Raw genomic sequence first — 23,558 nt, forward strand, 5'->3', positions numbered from 1 at the left:
AAACCTTATGCTTTCCACTTTGCAACCTCTGCAATCCAGACTTTGGGGAGAAGGACCACCCTAGGACTGGTAACTGGAATAAGCTGATGGAAAATCCCAGTGTCCTTTCTTTCTTCCCACTTCTGTGGCTTCTGCCAGCAACGTGCTTTCTTCTGTTGCTTTCTCCTGCCCCAGCTACTTCTGCTGCTACTACAACTGCTACTGCTCCTCCAACGACGACGACCGCTACTCATGGCTTGCTCCTGAGGGAGCTTTTGAAGCCTCCCTCAGTTGTGGGCTGAGTCTAACTGCCTGTACATCAGGCCTGCATTGCTCTTCAGCTCTCCTCTTCGTACCAGTACTCAGTACTTAGTATTCTGGGACTTGGAGTCCCAGGTAACAAAATTGGTTCTAACTGGAAATGTACTACTTTTAACTTTAGAACTATTTTGTTTATACATTTTTACAAATGCTTCATCAGGTTTCATCACAGAAGGGGAAGGCAGTTTGTGCCACCATTTACAGTTGTCCTTTCTCTGTACCTATGGGAGAAAGTGGGATTTATATCCATACAAGGTACAACAGGTTCCTCCTTAAGTGGAGTGGTCAAAGATGTTGTACCCACTTTGCCTACATCTCTAAACTTAACATTGGGTTCAGATACATTATAGTGGCAATAAGCCATTTCACGTTTTGGTATACAAGAAAGGTTACTCCCTTTCAAAGGAGAATTACTGCGTTTCATCCCACAGGATACCTTCACCACCCTTGGCCCAATTTCCTCCCAGGTGATCCTCCCGCAGTACACCACCCCAAGGTCAAGATCAGGAATCGCCTGCCTTTCCCTGGCCACCTGGGAGGAGACTTTAGGCAGGGGTACACTGAGGGATCCGTATAATTCATCACATTTACTTTTGTACTCTCACAGTTTACAAAAGTAACATATCATTCAAAAAATTATCAAATAGAATAATGTGTACATTAAATCCCCATTTAAAATCTTTATTTCTAGATTGGTAAAATTAGATTAAATGTAAATGTCCTCAAACTAATTTATTTAGAAAACCTCCAACACATTCAAAGACTTAAGAAAAAGACACATTTGTGATCAATAATGCACTACTATGAGTATAATGTTAAGCTTTATTTACTGTGCCACCATTTTTTATGTTTTGGACACATTGCTGATTGGTTGTAAGTTGCTTTTCCATTCTAGAAACGATTAAGGAGAGCAGGGCACTACGACAATATTCAACTACATACCTTCTACTATTGAGAACTGCACATCATTTAACTATATTTTTAAATCTAATCTCTGCAAGGGAATTAATATATATACAAGCTAAAAATCAAGAGTGAGCTTTCGTGATATGTTTCTATTTAGGAGTATACACAGACATTATATTCCAAGTTTAACTACTTGTACTTTTAGTTATCAAACTGGGTAGGAGAGGTATTGGTAACATCAAAATGTTTATCATACACACAAGTGTAATACGAATCTGCTCCTAGATATTCCAGAGGTACACCCATGACAATATTGCTGTCCAATAGCAAACCTGTTGGGTGCTCCAGGACAGTGTTTTTTCTTGCACTAAGCGCAGTGAGGAAATTGTCTCCAGAGTCTTACATCGGATACAGCACATTTCTTTGCTGCAAAATCTGCCACAGCCCCAAGTACGTATTTAGACCGCCTTTGGGGTGGAGGTTAGGCTTGGGCATGCAAGGTAGGATGAAATTCATGACAAAGTATAATGCAGGAACAACCAACTGGAAAGTTCAGAGCAAGGGAATTGTGTTAATGAGCCACAAGAGATTGATAGTTGATGCCAGGTGGATAGCTCAGGCACAAGACACTCAGCATGGGAAGAGAATGATGCAGTGAGACATGGCTTTGATACCTCAGTTGGCCCAATTCAGCCCTTCATACTCCAGGGTCGACACATTGAATACTACGAGTGTGTAAGGGGCATTGAAGATTACATCACTTAAACGGGGATCTGCATTAAGCGCTATATAGTAGGCTGAATTCATTTATTTTAGGGATTAATCATCCTTTCACTTTAAATAAACACTCCCAGAGCACCCAACACATATTGTCTCAGCTGTTGGTCCTGATGTACTGCTAGTCAAAGATGGGCAATAACATTCACTTCCAGAGGGTTTTAATTCAATGCTCTAGATTAATTAGTGTGTTTACATCCAAACTGCAAAGGTAACTAGTTCAATAGAGATTTCTTTAAATGTATACGTAGTGGAATTCTTTTAATGTAGCTTACTCATGTAGGCGATCCTTTAATGACTGTATCCTTGACACAGCTGGCCGCCACAGTTTGGCTGGGGTGGCTTCCTTCTCCAATGGTGCTGGGATCTTTCAAACTAAAACTGTTGAGTAGTAACCTTCTACTCCTGGGCCCTGACCCCACTGCATGGTCTCTGAAGACACATTGGGTCAGCTGTAGATTGAAATAAATCGTTTGTTTAAAATAGAACTGGCCACTACACTTCAGTGCACTCCAGATGTGCACTCACTACACCACCAATGGCTAGGAGCATGGGAATGAACAAAGTTTGTTAAATATTCATAATTTAGATCTCTTCTCCCTCATTCCTCACGGAACTATCTGATGCTCCATATCTGCCTTTCAGAAACAACCAGTAGGGACACATCACAGAAAATAGGGAGTTGCTTGTCAATACTAAATATTGATAAAATGTACACCATGATTGCCTTCCTTTTCCTTTTTTAAAGACAACACAGGAAAACTTTCACAAGCAAACCTATCTAATTCAATAATTTTAAGCCATCACTTATCTTTTATGGATATAAAACTGGCTTTGAAAATCTTCTATCATACATACATGCTAAATTATGGGCATTTGAATATTGTGTACATTAGGTGTCTCATTCTGTCTAGTGAAAATACTCCTACCTCAACAAGGTCCCCATCTTGTGATGTTAGAATGGGCTGTGAGTGACCCACCCTGGGCCTGGATACCGTTTTAAGAACACTAAAGTTCAGCTAGAAAAACCTTCTGCAGACTAATGTTAGGCAGAATTGCAGGCAGTACCCTCTGGGACCAGTACACATAATTAGGACTACAGGTGTTAGCCAAATTAACTTTTGGTATAAGTCTGTCCCACACAGTTTTTGGCAGCGAGCTGAGCAGCTAGGCTTATCTCAAGAGTGAATGCGAGCAGTACAAGTAGTTACACAGAGGACTTTCAATCACAGTGGTTCAAGTAGACACTTATACTCTAGGTTTCTTGGTAAAAACACTTACTAAATTATTACATATACTTCAATACAAAACTGTAAGCTTTTGAGACAGTTTGAGCTCCCCTGAAATAGGAGCTAGTGTTCTGGATAGGAAAGAGCAGTTCTGGTATCAAACAGTAAAGTCTTTGCAAAAGTTCTCAGAAGTAGGTAAGACGAAAAAAGATCATTTGTCGGGTCACAAGCTGATTAAGCCTGCAAGTTGGGAAAGTTTCACAAACTTTCACAGCAAGAGTGCCGTTCTCTCAATCGGGTTGGCACAGTACCTTTGTATGAAGAAAACAAATGTTGCTGAAGTCGTGGTTCCTGGCCGGTCCTGCAGATCTCGCTGTTCCTGAGCCTCAGTCGTGGGGACAAGTGGAAAGATGTCAGGGGACTCCTGCACTTTACAGGATCGTTGAAGAAAGCAAACAAGATGGAGTCAGTCACTTCAGTTCCAGTAGCTGTAGATTCAAGAACACAAACTGGTGTCCCTCTCCCTGGTTAATCCTAACCAGCCTTGAGAATGGTATCCAGGTGTCTTATGAGTTGATTGGTCCCACCAACTCAAAAGGAAGAAGCCGTCCTTGTAGGAGCTTCTCTGTCAACTGGAGTTTGGCAATTCGGACCTGCAGCAGGGGCTTCACCGCGCAAACCAACGGTCCAGGAGTTGCAGCAGCCATCCTCTTCCAGCTCGACTTCGGTTCTTTCGTTCCAGTGGTCGACTCTGCTTTCCAGTCCAAGAGACTCGCCTTTTAAACAGTTTTCTCCCTTTCATTCCAACCTAGCTGTCACTCACCGCAGACACTCAGACGCCAGAGGCGGTCTTCAGTCCTGAAGCCTGCCAAAGGCACACAAACAAAGGGACCAAACCTGGTTTGGCGTTCAGAGACAAACACTAGAAGGACCTTTCCAAAAAGAAACGGCAAAAAAAGACCACCAGGTCCTGTTTAAACAAAGGGGCTTAAGGCGCCATCTTGAAAAACATGGCTCTGTGATTTTTAGTTACCAGTGATCGCGGTCGGGAAAAATCATGGTAGTTTGTTGTAAAACCACTGCCACCAGCCTTTCCAATAGGAAAGGGTAGCATTTGACTGCTAAATGAGTATTTAGACACAGGGGATACTATGTAACCCCTCCAGCACTCCATTGTAAGATGGTGTGTGCTGGGTCTATTAATTTGGAAAGACTAATAAAGTCAATTTCACTTTACATTCTCTGGGAAACAGTAGTTTATCCCAGAGAAGGTATTTCAACCTTTGGGAAGTCTAAAAGACATCCCTGTGTCACTGCACTGAGGGTGCTGTGTGACACAAATAAAAAAGATGATACCTATGGAGTTGGTTAAAACTCCATAATCAAAGAAAATAAACACAGAAAACCAACAGAATGAAAAAGTACAGAGTGCCAAAGTTCAGCAAAAGAGCTGGGGGTCTCTAAGGTAGAGAGGAATTAGCACATTTTGAAAACTCTCCCTAACAACTAATATGAAGTTTACCCTTTATTTCAATGGCTTCATAGAGTTACATTAACGTAGCAAGAATATCAGTTTCACACGCTGTTCCAGGGAAGGCAAAATTAATGAAAATGTATGCACTCTTAATGCAACATGTTGTCCTCAAATCACGTAAACGTGAAAACATCAAGATTTAATCCATGATCAGGTAAACAACAATTAACTGCATTTCATACAAAAATCTTTCCAAATTGGTGTTCCATTTGACCCAATATTCTCATCAGCTTATCGCTTTACCTAATCAAGACAGAAAAACTGGTTATGTATGACCTCGATATAAGGCCTGATGTGCAAATCACCATTCTAGACGTTCGAGAAAACTGGTCTCTCGGAAACAACAAAAGGAGCTTGCTCTACATTCTCAGACAGAACAAGATATTTCACAGCACATGCACTTTTTTTTTTTTTTTAAAAACGTGTTTATTTTAAACAGGCAGGTTATGGCAATACAAAGCTTAATCACTTGCGACATGTAGCATACAGTAATACCATTTGACGCTCCTCCCACCGCACCCTTCGGTCTCAAGTTCCTTCTTCACATCCCCGTAGGGGATCTCCATCCTGAATAGTTCTCCTGGCCAGTTGGGGCTTGAAAGTCAGGGCTGGGAACCTTTGGTCAAACTCCAATACCGGACCCCAGATGTTGCGATAGTGATGCAAGGTGCCTGCTCCGAGCACATGCACTTTTATAAGACTTGATTGATTTTAAATTTGGATGGCAGCCATCGACTGAACTATAGCTTCCACTCATTATGGGGAATAGTCGGTACAAGAGCGATTAACTGTGCTGGTATTTAACAAAAAAGATATGAATTGCAGAACGTCTGCGCAGTCAGTCCTCTAGGAAAAGCACACAGCTGTATTTTTCATGACAAATCTGTGGTTTGATGGACCAGGGTTTTCCTAATAAACACATGTTCATCATTCACATTTTCTTCACAAAGTAAAACACTAGGCATGATGCTTTAAAAACGAAAGTGTCATTCCAAGATGGCCGCCATCCCGTAAAGGAGTACACTCCCGAGCTCCGTCCGGGCGGGAAAGAATAAAGAGACTTAAGCACAATAAAAGCATCGAAAATGCACCGTCCCGCCCCCGGACACATAGGGAAGGAAGGGTGTTCGATTGGAGCAGATTTCGCATGAAGAACAGAATAATCTGTCGCCGTAGCAGACCCGGGCAGGCTGTAAGGCGAAAGGAAGCTGTGTGATCCCACCAATCGAGCCTGGGAACAGTAGGAACGTTTGCGTGTCCCCAACCCCGACTCCAGACTGTGCCAGAGGTGAAGGTTGGGATCCTCGCCGGAGTGGCAGCGCCTCTGAATAGAGACACGGACGGGACGAGCAACAAGGATGGGTCTGTAGTAGAGGGACAAGGGAACAGCACGCCATAGCCAAGGCCCCCACGGTGAAGGGAGCAACGTAGAAGCATCAACGAGCCCCAAGAGACCCATAAAGTAAGGCGGTGAAGCGCTCTGAGCGGGGAAACACCATAGCGGGACAAGGCACAGCAGTCAAATGCCAGGTCGGGGAGCGGCGTGAGACCTGTGTCGCAGATCAGATTGGAACGACTGAAGCAGCGGCAGCAATACAAGACAACAAACTTTACAATACAACAAAAACAGACAAGGAAAGACAAAGGCAAACAGGAACACTTACCTGAAGTATAGTGGCTTAGTCGCAGCAAGACTGGACTACCACGTGCAAGGGACCAGTAAAGGAACTTGTTCCAGATCATAAAAGCGCCCCTGCCAGAAGCACCAGGACGGAGTGCTCTCCAAAACTAATCAACAGGTGATCTTTCCAGGGTCAGCGCATCACACGGGTACCACGGTTTGGGAGAAGGGGTCTGGTAGGGGATCAGGCGCACAAGCTGGTATACTCACGCCCCCTATACTCCACGCAGGAGCAGTCCCGAGCAGCATCACCTATTACCACGAGTCACCACATAAGCGCAGAGGGCAAAGTCGGACCCGAGCGACCTCACCCCCGGGAGGGCTGCAACCGTGCCCCAACGCCTCCGAAGAGACCAGGTGAGCATAACAGCAGGGGGGCCACTTCCCCCTCTCCACCCGACGTGGGGAGGTGAGAGCACATACCCTGCGCGAAGCACCGGGCTATGTGATACCACAGGTGACAACCTACCTAGACAGCATATAGCACCAAACAGGGCTGAGTGCAGCCCACACAGAAAGAAGGAGCACTTTTCCCCTCAAACGACAGTGGGCATAAGTCCCCCCCCCTTTGCTTGGCTGCAATCAGAGGGATACAGACCGCAGCCACAACTGATCCCTTGCAGCTAGAGGGGGGACCCTCGGGACAATAACACATAGCGAGTGAGATAAGATGCTGGCGAAAGGAAGGGTGGAATCGGCAGAGGGCTGAGAGCGTACCCCGGAGGTGCAATTAGCAGACCGCAAACAGGGAGTCAAACTGCGATTCGACACCCTCCCCCCCCCCCAACCTCCTACCCAGGACGAAAGTATACGTGGAAAACGTCCAGAGGGTCCCCTGATGCCAGGGGCCAAGGCCAGAAGCACCCCATCAAGATCAAGAGGAGCAAAAAAACTGCAAGAGGGGCAGCTCGACAGGTGCTGGAGGCAGAAACAGCAGAAGGACACTCTGTTGACCCTACCACCACAGGAGATGGGGGTGGGGGGGGGGGGGAAGCACAGAGACACAAACCAAGATGACATAGATGAGCTGCTGAATTGCTTAAAGGGAATGGAAACTAGGATGACAGACTCCTTACATGACCAAATCGGGAAGGAGGATCTGAAGACAGCACTCCAGGAGGTCAGAGGAGAGATCAATGAGCTGGGCGAGGGAGTGGATGTAGTAGAGCATGGCCTGTATAATATCTCAGAAGAGGCAAAACAGAGCAGCATCCTGTTGGAACAAATAGTCAGAGCGACAAATAACCTGGAAATTCAGGCAGAGGACCTGGAAAACATCCTGCAGGTCCAATATTAGGGTCAAGGGCCTGGCCGAAACAGTTATGGATACTGACCTAAAAGACGCCATGCAACAGTGCTTTAGCAGCCTCCTAAATGGTAAACCAGATAAGAGCTCATAGACAGAATACATAGAGTAGGCCCCAAGAGGACAGACCGGGGGCAAGGCCCTGAGACGGGCTAGTAGCCCTGTCCTTGTACATCCTGATAGAGGAAATCCTGAGGGCCGCTAGAACACAAACGGACCCGACGGTCAACGGAAACCGGATCTGTTCGACCAAGATTTAGCACTATCAACTCTACACAAGAGAAGACTAATGCAACCGGGCACAAAGGCCCTAACAGCTAAACACATAACTTACAAATGGGCCTTCCCCTTTGGCTTGTCATTCACTTGGGAAGGCAAACAGCGCTGAATTAACATGTGTGAAGAGGGGCTATCACTGCTAAAAATGGATGGGGACCAGAATCAAAAAGAAAGCAACCCCAAACAGGGCACTTCAAAAGAAGCGGACAGACAGTGGGAATGGATGACGGACAAGAGGAAGAGGATCGGAAGGGAAGCAAAATTGACCGGTCCCCATATGTAATAACAAAAGGTATGGACATAAGAATACCGTAACATAACCATGGAGTTGAATCGGGGCCTGGGGGGAGGTGAAGGCCTCAAAATAAGAAGCAAGGTCAAAGCCGTCCGGACGGAGGATGGAGAGCGACACGTCTTGGAACCCAACTCAGGGTATTCGGTCCAACGCCCTGGAGAACTACCAGGGGGCGGGTGGGGTTCTGGCGAGTCCTGGCCACTTTGGGACAAAGGGGAAGGGGAATGTTGGTGAGAGAGTGGGTGGGTCAAGGAGGGGAAGGAGGCGGGAAAGCGGAGGGGCGAATGGGTCGAACTATGGTTCACAATCCGGGGGGCTATGGAAGGGTCTGGAACTGGGAAGGTCAAGAAACGGATAAGGGGTAGTGGCCTAGACCCCTTATCACACGCGCCAATAGATAGACTGAATGGCTGAAGTAACAATAGTATCCCTGAATGTACAGGGTTTAAACTCACCTTCAAAATGCCTCTCAATCTTGGGCAGACTGGTCAAATTGCAGGCATCAATAGGGATCTTGCAGGAAACGCATATCCTCCCTAAGGACGAACGGAGGATGGCGCATAGGGCCTTCCCCATCCAATATTATGCATCAAGTGCGAAAAAGACGAGGGGGTGGCAATACTGCTTAGTCGCGGTCTGGGTTTTAAGAAGCAACACCTACACATAGACACGGAAGGCAGATACCTGGTGCTCAAGGGTACTTACTATAAGAGACCAAATCTACACGAAAATTGTACTATATGCCCCCAACGAAAAACAGGATATTTATATAAGGGAGCTATTACGCAAGCTGGGAGGATGGTGTGAATGACAGGTGGTGATAGGTGGGGACTTCAACTGTGTGATGGACCCGACATTAGACAAAACACTCCCAGCCACCATTACGGATGGGAGGAACAGGCAGGCACTGGGGACATTTTTTCGTGACTTGGGGGTAATTGAAACATGGAGATTCTTTCAGGAACAAAATAGGAAATACACGCACTACTCAACAGTACACAGGGGCTACTCTAGGATTGACATGATCCTGGTGTCGGCAGCATCGATTCCCCTTGTGACAAAAGTAGAAATAGGGGTGAAATACCTCTCGGACCATGCGCCAGTGATCATACATATAGAAGTGGGTAACGTTGGGGGGAAAAGGCAGTACCACTGGAGACTGAGGGAAGTGGTACTACGGGCATCTCAATTAGAGCACACATGGAGGAAACAAACAATTACTGTAAAAGATAACGGGGAGACAGACTGGAGGATAGTGTGGGATGCGGGGAAGGCAGTGGCCCGGGGTAAATTCATATCACAAACCACAGCATACATTAGAGAAAGAGGCCTCATCACAAAGAAACTTGAAGGGAAGGTTAGAAATGTGGAAAAGCAACATAAAACCCGACAGTCACAAAATTCTTTGCAAGCCCCAAGGAAAATCAGAGCCCAGCTAAAAGCGCACATGATCGGGTGGCACAGACACTCTAAACACAAAGCAAACATACTATACACAGAGGGGAAAAACCAATAAATATTTAGCAGCCAAACTGAAGAAACAAACATAGCATAACTATATAACCCAACTAAGAGATGAACAATGAGAACTATGTACGGCGGAGGAAGGGAAAATCAAAATAATGGGAAGATTCCCTGAAGGGCTGCTGAAATGAGAAAATGTAGTCCCCCCGAGGCAAGCCACCTATGTGACATCAGCACCCCTCCCCCAGATCATGGACACAGACAGGGACACACTAAACGCCCCGATAACATTGCAAGAAGTTAGTGACGCAATAACGGCCTGATCAGCTAATAAAACACCAGGCCCAGACAGATTGTGTAATGGGTCCTACAAAACCTTTCGCACAACTGCTGGCACCACTAACACGACTGTTTAATGTCATCAGGGAGAAAGGTAGGGTCACCGAAGACATGGGGAAATCCACCACGATACCGATACTGAAACCAGGGAAAGATCCCACAGATTGCGTCAGCTATCGCTCCATTGTGCTCTTAAATAGTGATGCCAAGATTTATGCCAAGGTCCAAGCAGCTAGATTAATGAAAGTACTACCAGGGATCATACAGGAGGACAATGTCAGAGGCGCCAAAGATATAATTGAATTAGGGACAATAACGGGTCCGCGATTCTCAGTAGCAGCGTTAGATGCCAGACATGCTTTTGACAGCCTAGATTGGGAATATTTGAGGCTGGTCTTGGCGGGGTTCGGGTGTGGTCCTAAGTTCACCAGGATGGTTCTAGCGAATTTCCAAATCCCATCAACAAACTTTCTGGTCAACGGACAGAGCTTGGAGCCGATAAAAATACTGAGAGGCACGCGCCAGGGTTGTCCCCTATCACCTCTAAAATTTGCAATGGCAATGGAACCCTTTGTGGTAGGGATCAGATGGGATACAAAAAATCATGGGGGTGACATGCGGGGAGGTGACACAAAATCGCGCTGTACATGGATGACATATTGTTATTTATGAAAAATACCATAGCTACGCTACCCAAAGTGATGGAAAGGTTCTCCATAAATTACTACAAATCTAAGGCATTAAATATAACAGGGGAATGCGAGGTGATCACAAAACTGGGGAAAACATACCCCTTAATCTGGGAAGAGGAGAAACTAGAATATCTGAGGATAAATCTAACAAGGGAAATAAGAGGCCTGTATGGAGCAAACATAAAACCCCTCTGGAAGCAATTGCAGGACGACATGCATAGATGGGACGCCCAAGAACTCTCCTGATTCGCAAGAATGGCGGCAGTCAAAATTACACTCCTACTCCGTGTACTTTACGTGGTGGGCTCCCTGCCCGTAGACGTACCACCTCAAATGTTTAAGGAATTACAATCGGCAATACTCACCTTTATATGGCAAGGTAAGAAACCAAGGGTACAAAAGAAAATCCTGATGTGCCCAACCCTCCTGGGAGGGGCTTCAGGTCCCAGACGTAGAGAGATATGTTGTAGGAGCACACATAGCGCCAATGTTGAAATGGGCTGGGCAACACACACCAAACGGCTGGTGTGGGATAGAGCGAACGGTTACAACCATCCCACTGAGATCATTACAAGCCTTAGCACGGGAGCCAACTGTTGGAAGACACTAAGGTGTCTCTGCGGAGCTGGGACAGGGCGCTCAGAAAGAAGAAGATACGGCCGGGATTGGGTCCTCTCTCCCCTTTGGCACACAATGCAGACTTCACCCCGGGTCTACAAAGAAAATTCTGGGAGGCATGGACGGGAGCGGGAACATTAAATCTAAAAGCTATGTATCAAGATGGAGCCTCCCTCCTGTTTGAGGAATGTAAACAAAGGTTTGACATAGGGGAGAATGAAAGATACAAATACATACAAATTAGACATTGGATCTCCCAGAAATCGGTGAAGGAAGCGGGCACTAGAGCCCCTGTGGGGTTGGAACTGACCAAGCAGGACGGAGCTACTACCAGAGGGGTGTCAAGACTATATAGGCTGTTGGACAGTGCACAAATGGGAGACAAGCTCCCGTATAGGGATAGCTGGAAAAAATATCTCAGGGAACCAATCACGGAAGAGGAATGAGGACAGATCCGCAGGAGGGCCCACAAAATATCTAAAAGCACAGCCATTAAAGAGACAGCCTATAAACTCTGTTACAGATGGTATATGTCCACCTATCGTCTGCATAGAATAAACGCAAAGTACCTACCAGAGTACTGGAGACAATGTGGAGGGAGGGGGGACCTCTATCACATGTGGTGGACATGCCTGAAACAGGTAATGTATTGGAAAGAAATCCTGGGACATATAAAAGAGATCACGGGGGAGAACCTTCCAATGGCACTAAAGTTGGTCTTAGTAGGAGCAGAGATAGAAGGCACATACGCGGCAACCGGGCATAAGGCCACCCTCATCACTCAGTTGCTGATGGCAGCGAGAATGACACTGGCACAAGGGTGGAAAACTGAAGAGGGCCCGATAATTGCATGGTGGTGGGTTAAAATCTGGGGGTTGATGGCAATGGAGAAGATATGCGCCCTGAAGGCGGGACAGTATCTGAAGTTTCTGGCAGTATGGAAGCCCTTTCAGGAATACGTAAAAGACAGAAAACTGCTTTCACAAACCGTTGATACTGAGAAATGTTCATGTGTGTTGAGCTACAGAACAATGTGCAAAGGACCACTCTTGGGAGAAAGGGCCGGCTGACTCTAAACCCATAGAAGGAAGATGTAACCATACAAGTTGGGGGTCGGGGGGTAGGGTGAGGATTTTAAATTTAAAAGGGGCAGGACTGTATTTGTTGGGGTTTATTGTTGGAAAGCGAGGAGCACAATGAGGGCCAGGCTGAAAGCTCAGTAACAGGCATACAGTAAAAGGCACGTAATGTTTTCAATAGGACACTGATACTGTTGTACATGTCATGCGATACATGTCATGATCTCGAACCGAATAAATACAATTAGTTAAAAAAAAACGAAAATGTCATGGTAACATCTTTATACTTCAGCTGTCAAGCAGCTACATGCGTTTTGAAAGGGCCTTTTGGACAAAGCAACAGTCTATCATACGAAGGGTCACTTTTAAATTGATGTATACAGCGATAACTATAAAATCTCTACACAGTGTAAGGGCTGCTTCAAAGTTTACTGTAGCTCCGCTGTGGTGTTTTGCATAACTGTCAACTTACCAGAATTTGGGGGCAGGAGGGCATCTCTCCCCCCCCCTCACCTCCAAAACTATTCAACATCTAACTGGTGACAGACTGGAATGGGATCATACCAACATCAAGTATTCATGATTCGCCAAAAACTGCACACTCTAGATGGACTTTTTTTTGGATCACCTTTCTAAAGACATGACATCCAGAGAGGAACCTAGGCACTCGGCTCCTATTGGTAATTCCACTCCTCCCCCAAACCAAAATATCACTGCTTCAGTATCAAATTCCAGAAGGAGCACAGAACAAAGCTTGTGCCCACATAGTGCTCCAACTTGGAGGTGCCTACACCACGATCTATCAAAGTTCACTCGAGAATCTGTTCACGAACTCACGGTGGTAGGTTCACAAGACCTCTGCAGGATTTAACTTATTGAATGCCAGTATTATGATTTGGATCAAAGAAGTACACTTGTCACGCACCTTGCCCATAGCGAGACCATGCCGTTGCCCAACCTTGCTACAGGAAAGTAGACAACCAGATTATAGTTTATAAGTACCTCCCGGGGTGTAGCTTAGGCCTCCTAGCCAATGCAGAGGCTCAGAACATGGAGCTTTACCACACAGTATGGCCCCCGCTCTCAGCCTTCTGAGAGCTGGAGGCCACCATCTCCCCCCGCCAGATCACCTGTAAGTATGTGCTCCCCGTGTCCCCTTCCCTCCCACCCCACTTAGCTTGCTCTTCTCTGTTCTTCTCCTGCGTGCGTTACCGCCCCGGCAATGGCTGCCATAGAAAGGGAGTAGGGCCTACTTGTAGTCGCTTCTCCCTTTCCATGGCAGCCATCTTGTTGGGTTTTTTTTTTCTCACTTTCGAATGGTCGCTATAGAAAGGGAAAACGGACTACGTATCCCATTCCATGGTGGCCATCTGTTCTTTTTTTGTAGACTGCCATACCCTTCTGTGATGGTAAACAAGGACGATAGAGATGTTAGAAGCACACTTTTCCCACGTGGTGTGCATTAACAAGAAAGTCACGATGAAACAGTAGTATTTTTTGTTCAGTATAGCAAGACACAAAATACATTTCTCAAAACCAAAGAGCTAAAAGAACTACAGAGCTAATGTTCCTCACAGACTGCCAGATCACAGTGCCATGCTTCTGGAGAAATCACATTAATTGGGCAGTCTGTTATACCCTTATGTGGGCACTTTCAAATAAATTGAACAAACTAAACCATTCACTTTCCTAGGCAGACAGTGGAAACTAGAGGCTAAACTGATTTTCTGTGCTTGCAAACAATACAGAAATTTGCAAACTCTAGGAAAACACTGTTGCTTCTGTTGTTTAGCAGCAATGGCAAGGGGAAATGTCCTAACAAGTTGCTCACTATGTTGTGAATGAATCACACAGTGAAACATCATATACCACTGACAAAAATAAACGTAGGATCACATTTTTACACGTTCAAAACTCATTCTGCTTTAAAAAACATTAAGCCAGACATAGTGAAAGATACATATTCAAAAATAGTGAGCAGAATCAAAACAAAATTGAAAAACACCAGTTAAACAAAAAAAGAAACTTCGAATTAAGATAAGACTAGTATATAAATCAAGAAGTGCTAATGTTCACCTGCTTCCGAGTCAATTTCTCATCCTCAATATTTCAACAGAAATGGCTGGTTGACCATCTTCAACATTTTCAAATGATAAATTCAAAGAATGTGTCAGTAAAAGGTCTTTACTTAAGGTTCGGTACGAAATGGTCTTAACACGACTTTTTAGGATCGCCATCTTTGTTTGTAGAACGCATCAACAATTTGCCATTTAGTTCGGGCCTGCAAAATAGAGTGCAAGATAAGGTATAATTTAGTATCAATTTAATCAAAATGTAATTAAATTATGATTTGTACCTTGACAAACAACCAAGGGAAATCTCAACTAGCCATCAAGATACGCTTGTTCAAATGTTTTGCTGGACTCTGAACACTAGCCGCAGCATGCAGATATTTCAACAAGGTGGCACACATTTTTGAGATTGACAGCACCCTCTGCCTAGACAGTGAGTAAGGGATGGCTGAACAGAATAAGCACACAAAAAAATAAAATAAGCAACACCAGTTAATCCATGTGACAGTCCGAATGATCATCAATGAGAGTCTCTTAGAGCCTTGTTACATAGGTCGATCGTAATGTCCCTTTAAGGTGCGATGAGGTAATACCTCATTGCACCTGGTTAATAAATAATGGCCTGTCTATGCTTACAAGGCAGTGCACGAGCAGTCACCGACAACAGCAGAACATGTGTCTGTGTCTCTGTTCTGGCCCTCGGGACCGCACCTGTGCACCCCAAGTGTACTGGTCTCCACGGGACATAACAAATGGTGACAAAGGTGCCCATCAGTACAACGTTTTGAACTGTGGTCCCATGCAAAGATCAATCGTCGGGGGCTTGCCTGCGCATGCTGTCTGGACGAGGCAGAGCATCAGCAGTCCTGCCATTGAGGTGCACACCGCCCGTGTACGACGTGCTTTGGGTCCTTTCATGGCCCAATTGATACGGCGGCCATTCAAATCTGCTGCGTATCCAGCCGTAACGAGGTGATAGTAGCGGCTTCCCTGATAACACATGGCCATATGTTTTTCCCCGATTATAACGGCGTGCAGCGCCCAATTCTTGTTATCTGCCTTGGCGAGATGATTATAAATCTGCCTTACTGTGGTATGTCACTGGAAGCGCATTTTGTGTTTTAGCCGATTGCATCGACCCAGTAGATGATGCTTTTGTGTTAGCAACACTAGAGCAGATAGTGGCCTCAGGCTGGAATAAAGGTATATTTATGTGTCAGACTTTGCAGCTAAACTGCATCGAGTGTGGATCTCTGTTCAGGTGTAGAATCAATATGTAATCTGAAGGCACGCCCCTGCACGCTGTCACGATTGTCGGTTATGTCTTCTTCTTCTGATGAGATGACAAGTTCTCCCCCTTCCCCCAACTCCTCACCTTCCTCTTTCTGCTTAATCCTTCCGTCCTTATGTCGTGGAGGCTTCTCTTTTTTCTGGTGAAGATAAGGACGCCCTCGATAGGATGCCACCGTGCCACTAAGATAGGGGCAACGGGGGTTATCCTACCGAGAACGCCTCACAGGGGGAAAAAAGCCGGAAGGCACAAAAAACCCCTAGACGTAGTATTGCGGGTGGAGGATCCCAGAAGATGAGTTAGCTGAAGAGAGTGCAATCCGATGAGCAGGCACCGAATCTGGAATAAGGTAGATCCAACGGACTCAGGGGAAATCACAGGCAGTCCAGTAGGCAGGCACAAGGTCTGGCAATAGGTAAGTTCAATGAGATACTAAGGATAATCACAGGCAGTCCAGTAGGCAGGCAGGGGTCTGGCAACAGGTAGAATCAAGTAGATACCGGGGATAATCACAGGCAGTCCGGTAGGCAGGCAAAAGGTCTGGCAACAGGTAAGTTCAATGAGATACTAAGGATAATCACAGGCAGTCCAGTAGGCAGGCAGGGGTCTGGCAACAGGTAGATTCAATTTGAAAAAAGGGGAAAAATAGCAAGGAGAAAAGGAAGGAAAAAGAAAATAAGGAGAAAAAGGCTAGACAAGGACGAGACCAAGCACTGGGCAGGGTGGAAAACCGCTGAGTGGAAAACAGCGAAACTAAATGCAGAAAGTAAAGAATATCACCGGGAGATGGAGCGGCAGCAACACAGGAGGAAACCCGGAAACGTTGCAACGCGTATGCGACCCGGAAGTGAGGATTATTATACTTCCGGGTCACGGACGCGTACAACGACTAGAGCGGTAAACGGAAGACGAGGAGCGGAATGCTACGGCGGACCGAACCGCCAGCGATTCCACTTCCGCCAACCCTGCCGCGGCATGACACACGCTCACACCAAAAAAATTAAAAGTACAACTAGCTAGCGAAAAAGGCACAAGACACTCTTGCAAGGATAACCTGTGGTTATTTCAATACAAAAAGAAAAAAGCGCCAACCAAAAACTGCTACTCGGAACGTTCCGAGGTCCGTCCGCTCGTGTAACACATTATAATCACATACAACATCACTGATGATGCAATTAGAGGCGATACAATTCTACAGTCCCAATTGGATGGTCCTTATACATGTACGGCTGAGGATGCCAAGCCATTGGCCCATCTTCATCTGTCCATCTTCATACACATGGGTTGGCAAGCTCGTCATCTGTGGCAAAGTTGGCCTAACAATCAATTCTCCCCTTAACTTACCTTAACCAATAGCTTACCTGGCTCCAGAATACAGAAAGAAAAAAGCGCCAACCAAAAACTGCTACTCGGAACGTTCCGAGGTCCGTCCGCTCGTGTAACACATTATAATCACATACAACATCACTGATGATGCAATTAGAGGCGATACAATTCTACAGTCCCAATTGGATGGTCCTTATACATGTACGGCCTGCTCCATAGAGGATGCCAGGCCATTGGCCCATCTTCATCTGTCCATCTTCATACACATGGGTTGACAAGCTCGTCATCTGTGGCAAAGTTGGCCTAACAATCAATTCTCCCCTAACTTACCTTAACCAATAGCTTACCTGGCTCCAGGGAAAGTGACAGGGGATGGTCATGGGAGGGCTTCAAAGTTCACTGTATCCCCCATCAAGTCCTTCATTTAAGTAATAAAATGTTTCCTGGTGGGCTAATGGAAACTCCCTGCTTGCGCAGACTCCAGCAAAGAGAGTCTGCTGGTATTGTCGTGATTGTGGCACCCCTTGGTTATGTGCCTTCCTTTGCTGCGCCCTCTGGCGTTGGGTGGCCAGCGTTGTGCCTCTAGTGGCACCCCCTGGTTTCTGTGTGGAGCGCTGCTCCTTGCTGTATGGCTTCCCTCGACTACTTGCATCGCCACCATCTGTGCAAGTAAGGAGGGCTGGGGAGGGGGGCCTGCCTGCACTCAGGCACCCTGGTGGAGTTGGGGTGGGCTCCCTCCTCCCTTCTCCCGACCCCCCTGACAAGGCCACAACACTGGCCCTGTCACACTTCGCAGATTCCTGGCAGTAGATTGAGAACATTTATGTTACCCATGCAAAATTGACAGAACATCAAGAACTGGTGGAACCAATTATACACAGATTAACCTTCAAATGTGTCTTAGTCCTGAGTCTTACACTGGTAGGTGAGGGATGTGGCTGATCAAGCTGCACAGACACTAAAGGAGCTACAAGATATATTATGATTGCTTAAACGGAAGAATATATGTTCCCAAACTATGCAGCGTTAGTTAAACCGCTGTAGGCCTCAAACTAAACGAATAGGCTAACATTTGACATGATGTTTACTAGTGAACGACTTAAACAGGTCCATTACAAGACAAACAAAAAAAACGTAGAGAAACCATTTATGCCAAGACAGAATGTATTCACCTACACATGATTAGCATAGTTTAGCAGATACTAAACTAACTGCCTAAGGATTTGTTGGGCAGGAGGCAGAGTCTTCCCACCCCCTAGGTGATACCGAAAAAGACACAAATGCTAAAGGGCCCATGCGGAGTGTAGGGGGGGCTGCAGAGAAGGGTGCACGATAGAGCCAGTGCATGTATTAGAAGCCTTACAGTAGATGCGAATGTAGATGCCATCTTAGATGACGGCAGCCATTTTGGAACTTAGGCCCAAGCGCGGCGAACAGCATTATATCTCTTAGCAATAGATCCCTTGCATGAGCGCAAACATCACCCCCAACCCGGCCAGGTCTCACAGTGTCCATGAAATCCTCCATTGTTCTACAAGTTACAGGCCCTCGCACCCTCGGAGGAATGCGCCCTGCAAGGTCACAAGAAAGGAGCAGCGTGCATCTTGGCAGTACCATCCCACAGAACAGATAGCAAGGCCCTCCTGACCCCACCAATCCCTGCACAAGAAATACAGCCTTGCAACAGTTTCATCCCGAGACCCCTGTATGCCATAATACCATCCAAGCACAGATCATCGACCATAAAACCTTTACACACCTCGATCCATCACTAAGATCAGAAGGCAAGGCTATTGCTCCTTCACAAGCGAGTCACGTGATTTGTGCAGCGAGGTGCCGGGTGGCGTACATATTATAGCCCAAAACAAAGGTGGAGGACCTTGGGAGTTGCTTATTTGCCTGGGAACGAGCTCATCCCTGTCTCTGTCAGGTGTACTAGGTCCATGATTAAGTAACATTGTTTTTTTTTTTAATGGAAGTAAAAATGTCCAAGCGTGGATTGTAATGCTTTGACTAAAACATGGCGCATGTGTGCAGTGCATTTTGGGTGCTCCCAGAGCCATAATGGACCTTTTCTTCGGACCTCCATGAAATCTCCACATTTTCTCTAGGCCTCAGTGAAATCTGCACTTGATGTGAGCTCTTTTAATGATTGCTCAGGTTATTCCACTGGTAAACAATGTTTTCAGCGCTGCCTATTGCTTATGTTATTCTGCATTGCTCCAAGGACACAGAGAGAATATACACGCATAGGCTAGAATGAGCCAGTGCTGGATTGTACCTGATAACGTCATTATGGAATTTGTTGACGCTGAAGAAGTTATGCAGCTGTTTTCGTGTTTTCATAAGAAGGGTTTTGCCTCAAGGTTACCCAGAGTTGCTCTGGCCGCGGGCCAATGAGAACTGTCAACAGGTGGCAACTTTGGGATCCATCCCGCATTTGTGGGAGGCTTAAAACAAGGGGCACTAGAGCGGACAGGCAGAACGCTTGGCTGGAAGGGTGGATGCACGGCTAGCAGGCCCGTTGACGCCAAGATCTCTCTGCCTGCCTGTTTTTGAGCTTTTCAGCGCATTTCTGGCGAGATGAGGATTTGTTTTGCTGTTGCCTCAAATGTGAAGTATTTTTAGACTTTCTACATTTTTTATATGTGTAGTAATTATTCATTCATTTATTATTTTCATTCATGTATGCTTTTTGTGAATAAAAGGACATATTGAGCAATTTTTTGCAGTTTAGCTGTGGGTCTGTGTGAATAATTTACCTTCGGCGTCCAAGGTTTCATCATTCAGTGTGCTGGGGCTGTGGAATATAGCTGTGCACTTATGAAGCAAAACCAAACCGGTACGTATATATCCAAAACCACTTATTGGCATACATATGCACGGACTCACCCGAATCACTTGCACCTTGGTGAACGATGTGAATCTGATCATTGCACAACTCTTGTGATGGCGTCTTATTAAATTTGAAAGCTAGACAATAGATGATATATGTATATATATTAAATTCTGAAAGCCGACCTCATCTAGACACAACGAGACGGTGGGTGAGACCCCTGTGCTGATCTCCACACAAGAAATAGTGAGTGCTAGTTAGAAGATTTTGGGGGAGGGGAGCCCAGAAACGTTCCATTAGGTGCAGTGCAGAGGGAACATAGCCATGCCCAAAGCTCCTCTGCAACTGAGAAGAATGCCTGCATATGGTATGCTTATGGGCAATGCCTGTGTAAATGTTGGCATTGTCCACAGCATGACTGAGACATAAAGCGCCACAAGGTGTCTAGTGCAACAATAGGGTAGAGTATGCTCTTGCATGAGGAACCCATGTCAGTATTCTAACATCCAACAGGAAAGCTGCCAAATGCTGAAACAATAAATGCAAACATGCTCGTTGGACAGCATCTGTGTCAGGTGGAAACACAACGCCCCACGTGCCGCTCAAACACTGGTTATTCCTCGAATACTCAGGATGTTAGAAGACACGCGTTGTCTTACCAGTATTAAGGAAGTACCAGTATTAAGGAAGTGAGTATGAAAAATATCATGCCCCAAACCATGGCGAGCAAGAACAGAATACATTGTGCAATGTATGCGGACCGGCAGGAAGTTGGTCAAAAAGACCAAGTGATCGGGGCAACAAAAATCTTAACTACGTAGTAATGCTGCACTCGCGTGTGAACGGTGACACCCTACAGAACCAATGCTGCAGGAAAAGTGAAGTGCAGCAGCCCCCTTCCATTTCAAAACCACTGTGTCGCGTGTGGTAGACATAGATCACGGACTGGTACAAAACTAGTTGCTAACTATTCAGAACAAACTCTGCAGCCATATTGATGTGTGATTAGTAAGAGGCACAACTGGTCAAGAATGAGAAAAGCAGCTCATGGAAAGAGTGGGAACACCGGTTCGGGGAGAAAGTATGTCCAAATTAGTGTCCCGGGCTATAGCCAAGAAGGGCCCTGTTGGAAAAAAGACCCCATAATGGGTAGCTCATACACTTATCACACTAGATTGGAATAACAACCCATTACATGGGATTATACCTCTAAAATTAGGCTGTTGCATTCCACAGACAGGTTCAGACCATGGTTTACCATATTTAAACGGTAAATCCACTTCCAAGTTTGTACAGTTGTTTTCCAATATCCTCCCCTCCCCATCCCTGTGGGTGTTGTTTTAGGTTAAGAATACAATTACGACCAACATTGTGTAAGAGCTTTGTCAAGAAATGGGAGGCTATATTAAATAAGTGTTCCCTGGACCTCATACTACTCACCATACAAGAGTTAGCCAACAATTTGTCCGACTTTAGTAACGAAATTCAAGAAATAGAAAAAGAACTTGTGGCAACACTAAACAGAGAAGAAGTTGACATAATCCTGGAAGAGATTAACAGTAAGCTAGCAGACTACAAGGCAGAGCTTGAAACCAAAAAGATCCGAAAATTCAAAAGGGATACATATGACTATTTGAAGGATGAAGTTTATACTTGGATGGATAAATATGGCCCTCCAATAAGAAAACCAAAACCTACAAATACCAGTGAGACGTCCAGCTCAGGAACAGACACTGAAAGAGAGTCTACTAACGTAGAAGAAGAGAATCTACCAACAGCTTCAGGATATACAAGGCCCTCAGAAGCTTCGACAAGAGGAAGAACAGCTTTTTTAGAGAAAGGCAGAGGCGAACAAGAAGGGGGAAGAGAAAGACAAAGAGGGAAACCGAACACAAGGTTACAACAAAAGAAAACATTGTGATAAATCTATCAGCAAGGATATTGACGGCTCAAGAACTGCAGACACTATAAAAAGGCTTAAGCTTTGTGCCTACATATGACAGCAACTTATTTAAGTCCAAAATTGAACTATACAAACTAATCAGAAAAATGAAGCTAAAAATGTTTTTTAGCGAACTAGAAAATGAGGAAACAGGGAACAAAAAAGAAGAAGAATTGAAGGAATTCAGGAGCAAGAGCACCTTTATCCCTCCTATTAGTGTCCCATAAGTAGACATTTTTCAAAAACAGGTAACAAGAGACTTTGAAAAAATGCATTTAAAATCTAAAACTGGACGCATTATGAAACCACACGAGTTAAAATTAATCCAAGATTTATATGGTGATACAAACATCACAATAAGAGCTGCAGATAAAGGTGGTGGTCTAGTTTTGCTGAACACGGTGGACTATGATGAAGAATGCGAAAGACAACTGAGAGACATCAATACTTACGCACCATTAGAAAATGACCCAACAGCAGAAATGAAATAAAATCTGGGGATCCTTCTAGATAAAGCAGAGGAACTTGAGTGGATAAACCATCACACGAAAAAATTCTTGACGAATTCTTACCCACGGGTACCACACTTTTATACTCTCCCAAAGGTACACAAAGACTCAGTCAAACCGCCAGGCAGACCAATTATTGGAGGGATAAACAGCATCCTAGAACCTCTTGGTAAATATGTGGACTACTTCCTAAAACCTTTGATTAAAAAAACAAGTACATACATCCGAGACTCTACACACTTTTTGCAACACCTGAATTCAATACCATTTGACTCCCAAAACATTTGCTTTACAATTGACGTTAAGAGTTTGTATACGTCAATCCCACACGATCTGGGTAACAAAGCAGTGCAATGGATACTTCTGAAGGCAGAGGAGATAAGAGCTCAAAAAGAATTCATAATGGCACTGCGGGAATTCATCAGCAACAATTCATACTTTAGATACAAAGATAATTACTACCTACAGGTGGCTGGCACAGCTATGGGGGCCACCATGGCCCCTTCGTATGCAAACTCATTCATGCACAAATTTGAAACCGAAATTTTTTTACTTAACCAACGGTGGCAACAACATCTGGGTATCTGGATAAGATACATCGATGATATCTTTGGGGTATGGAAAGGAGGTGAACAAGAACTACTTGAATTCTTTGATTACCTAAACAGTAAGGACACGAGAATACAGTTTACACATGAATACTCGCGTGAAAGTATACACTTTCTGGATGTACAAATCAGAATAACCGACACAGGATACCAGACCACCATCTTTCGAAAGCCTACAGATAGGAATAATCTACTCCAACGACTAAGCCTCCACCAACCAAGCCTCGTCAAAAATTTACCATACAGCCAGATGCTTCGTGTAAAAAGACTAGTGAGTGACCCTGTTGAGTACGAAAAAGAAGTCAAAGAAATGGGTAAGACATTTCTGGACCGTGGATACATGAAAGAAGAAGTGACAGCAGCAGAAATACGCATAGCAACTCAGAAAAGGGAAGATCTATTGAGAACTAAAACTAAGAAGGAAGATGAACCCCCCCCCTAGTATTCATATCCAAGTACTCAAGACAGAGTAACC

The 23,558-nt window shown here is 45.2% G+C and overlaps 1 protein-coding gene across 4 annotated transcripts in view; it reads right to left on the reverse strand.

The window, feature by feature from the left end:
- The window catches only part of ARL13B (ARF like GTPase 13B), a 1,122,894-nt gene that overhangs the window by 1,072,889 nt on the left and 26,447 nt on the right, over nucleotides 1–23,558 (reverse strand). For 3 of the 4 annotated variants that reach the window (XM_069637199.1, XM_069637198.1, XM_069637196.1), the window contains exon 2: nucleotides 14,576–14,780. The exons of the other annotated variant lie outside the window; for it this stretch is intronic. The gene's annotated coding sequence lies outside the window, so the exon portion shown is untranslated. The remainder of the gene's footprint in view (nucleotides 1–14,575; nucleotides 14,781–23,558) is intronic. 4 annotated transcript variants of the gene reach the window in all.

This window comes from Ambystoma mexicanum, chromosome 7p (assembly GCF_040938575.1).
Source record: "Ambystoma mexicanum isolate Mex_15411 chromosome 7p, UKY_AmexF1_1, whole genome shotgun sequence".
Classification (NCBI taxonomy): domain Eukaryota; kingdom Metazoa; phylum Chordata; class Amphibia; order Caudata; family Ambystomatidae; genus Ambystoma; species Ambystoma mexicanum.